The 8,041-nt window shown below is 38.0% G+C and overlaps 1 long non-coding RNA gene across 1 annotated transcript in view; it reads right to left on the bottom strand.

The window, feature by feature from the left end:
• Window positions 1-2,664: 2,664 nt before the first annotated feature.
• Window positions 2,665-8,041, bottom strand: part of LOC136312526 (uncharacterized) — a 63,147-nt gene continuing 57,770 nt past the window's right edge. The window contains exon 18 of the long non-coding RNA XR_010727007.1: window positions 2,665-6,352. This is a non-coding gene — a long non-coding RNA (uncharacterized lncRNA). The remainder of the gene's footprint in view (window positions 6,353-8,041) is intronic.

Genomic DNA, 8,041 nt, shown 5'->3' with positions numbered 1-8,041 from the left:
CAAATGGATTCAGGCTAGCCCCAATTGTTATTGGGGTCTGGAGCTGGCCCCCTTGCCAGTTTTCATGATTGCTACTTTGATTACTTGCCAGATTTTGATTTTGTGGGGGCTGCCATTTTGTTCCCAAATTTGGTCTTAATGGCTGTCCATTTTTGTAATATTTAGAACGACACTGCTTTGCCCAATACAGTCTCTTTTGACAGCGTGGACACAGAGTCTTATGTAAGGGGACATTATTATTGGCAATATTAATTATGGGAACTGTCCCTTGTACTCTAGGGCCTGCTTACCCACTCTTGTTAGGGAATTGTTTGCTAAAGTGGCTCATTTGATTATGAGTAAAACAAGTAGGGCTTCCCTTAGAGCAGGGGTCCCCAAACTACGGCCCGCTGGCCGCATCCGGCCCCCGCCACACTTCCGGAAGGGGCACCTCTTTCATTGGTGGCCAGTGAGAGGAGCACATTGACCATCTCATTAGCCAAAAGCAGGCCCATAGTTCCCATTGAAATACTGGTCAGTATGTTGATTTAAATTTACTTGTTCTTTATCTTAAATATTGTATTTGTTCCCATTTTATTTTTTTACTTTAAAATATGTGCATAGGGATTTGTTCATAGTTTTTTTCATAGTACGGCCCTCCAATGGTCTGAGGGACAGTGAACTGGCCCCCTGTGTAAAAAGTTTGGAGACCCCTGCCTTAGAGGAAGCCTCATTGTTAGAGAGCATTTTTTCTTGATAGTCTTAGTAAATTGAGAATACATTTCTCCTTTTAGAACTGCAGCAATAGTCACTTCCTGAGTAGAGGCAAGAATTATATCCTGACAGTCTTTCATGAAATTCCCTGTTGTTCCTTCTCTCCTTACTGACCATAACATGGCCTGGCAGGTGGAATTAGCATTTTTATAAGCCAATTGCTTAATTAAGATATCTCCTGCTGTCTCATTTGAAATAACTTTTCTGACTGTCTGAATCAACCGAGCAACAATATCATCATAAGGTTCATCACCTTTCTGTTTTATCCCACTACAGTAGCATCTCCACTAGACAGAGCAGGTAACCTTCTCCAAGCTGACATAGCACCATTCACCTGCATCAAAGCTGGTTTAGAAAGTTTTAACTGTTTACTAATATTAGCAAAATCTCCTTCCCCTGTGATTACTTCTCTAATTACGGGGTTATGAGACCTCTGATTTCTGTCTGTTGTTTAGCTTGCTCCTCATATTCAGCTCTCCAAAGAAGATATTTTTCTCCAGATAAACAGGCTTTAGCGTCCTGTTCTTAATCATAAGGAGTTACCCAATTATGAAAAACTGTTTCCACCAAGGACATAGTATAAGGAGAGCTGTGTCCATATTGACTACAAGCCATTTTTAGCTCTTTCAAGAATTTATAAGGAAGCGACTCCCATGCAGGAACCCCCTCATCATCAAATTCACCAGCTGTCGCCACAGGAAAACAAGATGCCAGATCAGTTTCCCCTTCAACGCAGGAAGCTTGAATTGCCTTCTGCAACCCTGTTAACCCTGATAATTTTTTCTTTTTATTAACATCTGGTGATTGTACTGGTAAAGGCAAAGGCATTCTAATAACCTTATTTTTATTCTTTTTGTCAGTCTTGGGGGAATGTAATATGGGCAAGACTGTTTTTGAACCTCAATTCTCATTGTCTCTATTATATTTGGCTGCCTTATTTTTTAATGCAGCCTCATCAGATGGTGGTAAATAGTCTTCATTATCATCCTGATGTTTACTTAATTTTAAAGAGGCCATTCCATAATCTGCACTATCTTGAGACTGACTTCTATTTCTAATTAATGGAGTCTCTTCTTTTAAAGGAGCTTTTGAAAATGTATGTGCCTCATGTTCTGGATTTAAGGCATCTTTAATCAAGCTCCATAATGCAAATGTATCAACTGAGACCTTTTCTGGCACATGTAGCTTATAATAGAGTTTTAAATTTTCTCCACTCTTAGCCCATGTCTCGAGATTCAGCATTCTTATTTCTGAAAACCATGGAGAACATTCTTGTACAGCATGCAGAAAATGAACTACATGTTAAGAGAAAACACTAACTCCTTTCAGAGAAAGTGTATGCTAATTATTTCCTATAAAGAGTTTTTTATCTTTTATTTTTAATAAATTTTTATTAATGGTAATGGGATGACATTAATAAATCAGGGTACATATATTCAAAGAAAACATGTCTAGGTTATTTTGTCATTAAATTATGTTGCATACCCCTCGCCCAAAGTCAGATTGTCCTCCGCCACCCTCTATCTAGTTCTCTGTGCCCCTCCCCCTCCCCCTAACTCTCTCCCTCCCTCCCTCCCATGTCCTCCCTCCCCCCACCCCTGGTAACCACCACACTCTTGTCCATGTCTCTTAGTCTCATTTTTATATTCCACCAATGTATGGAATCATGTAGTTCTTGTTTTTTTCTCATTTACTTATTTCACTCGGTATAATGTTATCAAGATCCCACCATTTTGCTGTAAATGATCTGATGTCATCATTTCTTATGGCTGAGTAGTATTCCATAGTGTATATGTGCCACATCTTCTTTATCCAGTCTTCTATTGAAGGGCTTTTTGGTTGTTTCCATGTCTTGGTCACTGTGCATTGCAGCACTGTTCAAAGAGTTTTTTATCTTTAAACTCAGTATGGCCCATGACTTCTCAACATCTCAAGTTCTGTTACTTTCCACCTATCTTCACCCTGACTTCCTTACAGGGGGTCTGCAGCACCCTGAGTGGAGTCCTAACCATCCCTCAACAATGAGGCAGCTTACCTTATGGATCCCTGTTTGAGCGCCAAATTCCAGGGTCCAGCCCTGGGGAGAATCCAGGGGTCCCACAGGAAGAGAAAGCATCGGCATGAAATGAGTGAGAGAGCTGAATTCTTTCGCATTCACTGCCAGGCATCTTTGCCAATGGCTAGTAGTAGCTTTGGTTTTATATACACACACTAAGTTACAATCACATAGTATACCGAATATATTGATTAATAATTGTGGTTTTTTTTTTACTACGGTTATATATTTCTAGGCAATGGTTAGTACATTTCTATAAACTATAAATCAGGTGGTAAGTCATTCTAAGGATAGTTATAAAATAACTTGAGCAGCAACAACAATATTGGCACAAGCTTCTAAAAGGTCAGTATTGATTAATAACTCTAATTTATCTAAGGGTCTATTGTCTAGTCAAATTTTATTAGTCAACTATAATCATATAGTAGTTAAGTTCTAACTTTATTTTTCTCAGTGTTCCACCACCTGCAGGTCAGGTATGCAAGAAGAAAGGAAAATTTCTCTGCTCTACCACATGAAAAGGCTAGAGAGGTAAAATAATTGATTAAGTGAAGGCTGAAAGGTGCTTTTATGTATAGTTACTGTTTCCTAAGTATTCATAATTCACAATCTATTTTTTCTAACATTATTTATAGGAGGGAATTTTTCTACGGACTTAACCCTTTCTGGGGGATATCATAGCCAGCCTCCTATGTCTATGAGCTTAGGTAAAGAGGCTTTATAGGCTTTTCTTTGTAAATCACACACTCTGTCTCATTGTTAGAGAAATTACTATGCATCTGCATGGAAAGCATGGTGCTATTATCTCTGTGCTAAAAATGATAGCACAATCACCCAGAAAAGGGGGGATAAAAACCTAAATTAATTCAAAAAGTTAAAGGGAGAAGTATCATTGTGCCTCTTCTCTCTGTGACTGTGTCACCCAGTGGTTGTTGATTGGCTTCCAACACAGAATCGCAACTATCAGAATATAATATACAAAATGTCCACAACACTCAAAATCACTGTCAAACAAAAAACCAAAAAAGTAATTAAATTTGAAAAGACAATTGTTTTAAGAACACATAGTAAAAAAAAAATTATACAACAAAATCTACTAAATATTGGTTTATAGAAAAATTTCTGTGGGACTAAAGCCACAACCAACCCCCCATGGAATCATCATTTTGAACAAAACACTCCAGGTAGATATGGCCTAAAAGGCCTCCCCCACCAGTTCCACATCTCCAGCAGGCAGCAGGCCATGAGCATTTCTCCTCACACAGTGCTGGATTGCAAAAGCCAATAAATCTAAGGCAGTGTGTCAAAGGAATCAAAGCTCCCTTCCTTCACGTAGTCCCAAGACATAGGGCACAGCTGACATTTTGTCCAGGCACAAAAAGACAAAAATGCTGGGGGTAACTGGCTCACTTGCTTATACAGCAGCAGTCTCATACCGCAGGAGAAGCAAGCCATTAAGACTAGCTTCTGTACCATTGCCTTTGCGTGCTGAGGATGGCTCACTGGAGCCTCCACTGAGGAAATAAAAATAGCTCAGTTGCAAGTATGGCCCCAGATGGCCAGAGCTTCAGTCCCAGACAGAAGTTGACCAGTGAATCTCAGTCCAAGTACATGCTGAAGTCTGTCTTTTTATTTCCCCTCTCTGATTTGGGAAAGAAGAAAAAAAAGTAAATTTAATGTGATGACAGTGATCAATATGAGCACACAGAGTTTCAGTGAACCTCTTGATTTTTTCTTTTTCAAGTAAGAGAAGAGGAGATAGAAAGACAGACTCCCACATGTGTCCCAACTGGGATCTATTCAGCAACCCCCATCTGGGGCCAATGCTCTGTCCATATGGGGCCATTCTTGCAACTGAGCTATTTTTAATGCCTGAGGCAAAGGTTCCACAAAACTTTCCCAGTTTCCCAGGAGACACTTAAACCAATGGAACCATGATTGTAGGAGTGCATGAGAGGAAGGGAAAGAGAGAGAAAAAGAGAAAAGGGGGAGGGGTGGAAAAGGAGATGGTCACTTCTTTTGTGTTCCCTGAGCAGGAATTAAACCTGGGACATGTACACCCTGGCCTAATGGTCTACCACAGATAAAACTGGTCAGTTCTTGTTGAATATTTCTATTGCCCTTAAGCTGCTGACTGCACAGTGGGCTCACCACCTAAAGTCAAATTATTTTCCATCATTGTATATTTTTCCTCCATTTCTCCCTTTGACCCACCCTCTCCCCCAAGTAACCATTTTATTCTTACCTATGTCCATGAGTCACAGTTTTATATCCCAGCTATGTGAGATTTATATTTCTTTCTCTTTATGCCCCTACCTCAATGATCTCTTGCTCTAATAACCACTTTATATTTATTTCTGTCCATAAGCCTTAGTTTTATATCCCACTTATGTGTGAAATCATATAGTTCTTAGCCTTTTCTGATTTATTTATTTCAAATACAATAGTATAATGTTCTCAATGTTCATCCATTTCTTTAAAAGACAACAAAAAATTATCAAATCTGTACAAAACTACAAAGGACCCCCAAGTAGTTTTAGCAGTCCTGAGAAAGAGGAAGAAAGGTGAAGGTATTATACTACCTCACCACTAAGTATACTACAGAACCATGATAATTAAAACAGCATACTAGCAAAATAGATAAATGAGAAAGTAACTCAGTAATTAATTAATTAAACACAGAATAATAAAGCAGAATCAAAAGCCCAGAAATAAACCCAAGATATATGGGCAAATACATTTCTTTTTACAAAATAATTTAAGACACACAATAAAGGGAGGAAAAGCCTCTTGAATTAACAGTGTTAGATTATTTCAAAGCCACATGCAAAATGATACTTGACTACAGTTTCACACTATGCATAAAAATTTATTTAAGATAAATCAAAATTTAAATATAGGATCTGAAACAATAAAATAAAGAGAAAAATACATAGGTTCTAAATACCTAAACTTTGGCTATAAAGAACTTTTCATTAATTTGATCCCAAAGGGAAGCGAGGTAAGTGCAAAAATAAATGACTAGAACATTATCAAACCTAAAAGCTTCTCACAGCTAAAAAAAACTGACAACAATAAGGAAAAAGGCAACCAACCAAAAAAAAAGATATTACTAACAAACAATAGCTCTGAAAGTGGTTAATATTCAAAATATATAAAGAACTCATAAGGCTCAACAACAAACAATTCAATTAAAAAATAGGGAGAGAATCTAAACAGACACTTCTCTCATGAAGAGATACAAACAACAAAGAGATGTACAAAAAGATGCATATCAAAACTATGAGATGCCACTTCACACTTGATAGATTGGCTGTTATCAACAAGAGAGGTAATAAAAAGGTTGGAGTGGTTGTGGAGGAAACAGGACCCTGTTTCACAGTTGGTGAAAATGTAAACTGGGTCTGATTTGTGGTGGTGCAGCGAAGAAAGTGTCGACCTGGAACACTGAAGTCGCCAGTTGAAAACAATGGGTTTGCCTGGTCAAGGCACATATGAGAGTTGATGCTTTCTCCTCCCCTCTTCTCTCTCTCTCTCTTCTCTCTAAAATAAATAAATAAAAAAATCTTATTCAAAAAGGAAAATGTAAACTAGTATAGCCATTATGAAAGACAGTATGGTGTTTTGAAAAATGTAAGTATAGAGTTGCCATATGCCTTAGCTGTTGGTTTTTGGTAAATGCCTGTTCTCTGAGGAAATTCTTTTGTAGTCCTAGTTTGTTGAGTGTTTTTAGCAGAAAAATCTCATTTACTCCTCTTTCTTCCACCCCTTTCCTTTGGTATTCACTTAACTTCTCTGTCTGTTAATCTAAGTATCCCTGACACATATGTGTGCAATCATATAGTCCTTAACTTTCTCTGACTTCCTTATTTTGCTTCTTAAAATAGTCTCTTGGTTTATTCATGCTGTTTATTGCATATACATAAGTATGACTCATTAGTATTTAATTATACATAGGTATTACATTTTTTTTTGTTCAATGTTTTATTAAGGGACTCTTTGGCCTGACCAGGCTGTGGTGCAATGAATAGAGCATTGGATTGGGATGCGGAAGACCCAGGTTCAAGACCCCAAGGTTGCCAGCTTGAGCGCAGTCTCATCTGGTTTGAGCAAAGCTCAAAAGCTTGGACCCAAGGTCGCTGGCTTGCGCAAGGCGTTACTTGGTCTGCTGCAGCCCTACGGTCAGGTCAAGGCACATATGAGAAAGCAATCAATGAACACCTAAGGTGTCGCAACAAAAAACTGATGATTGATGCTTCTCATCTCTCTGCGTTCCTGTTTGTCTCTCCCAATCTATCCCCTCTCTCTGACTCTCTGTCTCTGTAAAAAAAAAAAAAAAAAAAATTCTTTGGATTTTTCGATGTATTGGCCACCATGAAAAATGCTGCATTGAACAAGGATGTGTATTTGTTTGCATGTAAATGATTTTTCAGTATTTCTTTAGATGGTCATGTGCTTTCCTTTCTTCATTCTTTTAACACAGTAAATTATATTAATGGGTTTTTGTATGTAAGCCATGCTTGCAGTTTGGGGTGTGCTGAGATACATGCGGAGAGGATGGACTGTCTTCATTGTGCCCAGAGTGGTGGCAACATAAGGCAGAAAAAAGAGAGGGAATGGGGGGAGTGTCATTTACAGGTGAATAGTTCACATGCTATAAAGATGCATACATGAAACTTATATGTTTCTATGAAACAAGGTCACTCCATTACATTTCATTTCTACATAAAAAAGGGATAAAGCATAAATATTTTTAAAATATTAGAATGGTTAGGTTTTTTATTAACTCCTAGAACAATTATTATCTTCAAGTAGAATACAGGGCATTTGAGGTCTTCCTGAGCCCACCACTCAGAAACACCTCTGAACATTCCTAGAATTAAGTGGATATTGCCAGTTATAGAATGTAAAATATAAAAAAAGGTCAGGCCTCTCTATAAGACTTTAAAATAAAGTGGTCAACAAGGGTCAACTAGTTTTAGGTAGGAAAGAGAATAACAGAGGGCTTTTGAAGTACTAAAAGAAGCTCTCACCAGCCCTAAGCTGACCAAAGTTAGAAAAGCTCTTCCAATGACATTACAGAAAAAGAGGGAATAGCATTAGTCATCTTAACTCGGGCCATGGTTCTGATAGAGGAGCCCAAAAGTTAGAACTCTGCTTCAATAATAGTAGCTTTTTAGTTTTAATGAATAGATTATGGAAGAGTTAAGAAACAGTTAATCTGCTTGCTAT

This window comes from Saccopteryx bilineata, chromosome 9, assembly GCF_036850765.1.
Source record: "Saccopteryx bilineata isolate mSacBil1 chromosome 9, mSacBil1_pri_phased_curated, whole genome shotgun sequence".
Classification (NCBI taxonomy): domain Eukaryota; kingdom Metazoa; phylum Chordata; class Mammalia; order Chiroptera; family Emballonuridae; genus Saccopteryx; species Saccopteryx bilineata.
This window is presented reverse-complemented; position numbering and strand designations above follow the sequence as displayed.